The sequence below is a fragment of the Maniola hyperantus genome, chromosome 7 (assembly GCF_902806685.2).
Source record: "Maniola hyperantus chromosome 7, iAphHyp1.2, whole genome shotgun sequence".
Taxonomy (NCBI): Eukaryota; Metazoa; Arthropoda; class Insecta; order Lepidoptera; family Nymphalidae; genus Maniola; species Maniola hyperantus.
Genome location: NC_048542.1, coordinates 4140841 through 4141854, shown reverse-complemented (window position 1 = coordinate 4141854; position 1014 = coordinate 4140841).

The following is a 1014-nucleotide window of genomic DNA, read 5'->3' as shown; positions in this document are numbered from 1 at the left end:
AGGTAGCAAAACCTAAATTAAGGAAGGTAGGAAATAAAGGTAGCAAGAAATACAGGTAAGTTGTTAAGGATCACAAATAAATTGAATTTTAAGTTAAAAATTCAAATATTAATTATCAAAAATTATAATTGCTATCTCTATCACATTAATTGCAAATTAATTGATGTTTGCGACCTCAATTTGACAAATTAGACTTTGTTTTTATTACATTTGACAGATTTTAGTAGGATTTTCTTAGGATTTTAGGGATGGATTTTAGACGAATCTTTGTAGCGAAACCAATCTATGCTTTGTCCATTTAATTTGTGATTTGTATCCAAAGCACTGATCTCTACTAATACAAGTACGGTGGACGTGGACGTTTTACACCTCTACCTCTACCAGAGAGGTAGAGGTGTAAAATGTAAAACTTTGGAGGTGGTAGAGATCCTGATTTGAGTAGTAGGTATTTTCCTTGTCCTGATGTGAAGACCATGAAGACGTTGAATATAATAATGAACCAATAGAAACCGTCGGGAAAACAAATTTCTTAGACCATTACATATGAAACGGATAATACGTATTCAGGAATAGACATTTTTATGGCTCTGAAAGCGACCCATTCACGGAATAGTAGACCATTTTTCCTCAGTTTACGTTCAGCTCAGTTCATAAATTTTAATAGCCTGCGATGCTATTTGGCTGAGAAGTACTTTATTTTGGAACTGAAGCTGAATTTCTTGGTGTAGGTGCCATGTGCAGTGCTTATAAAAGTTTTCGACTACTTAGCCTTGACCTAGCGCCTGCTCAACCGTTAAATTATTAAACATCACATGTTTTTCACAGACTTTGAAAACATCGTGAGGAATGCATGCCTGAAAGTTCTCTATAATGATCACAAAGTAGAGCGAATTCTGCTAATTCGTATTTGGCCAGCGTGGTGGACTCATGCCCTTCATATTCTGAGAGGAGAGCCGTCCTCATCAGTGGGCCGGCGGTGGGTTGATATTATGATGATAATGATGATCATGATAG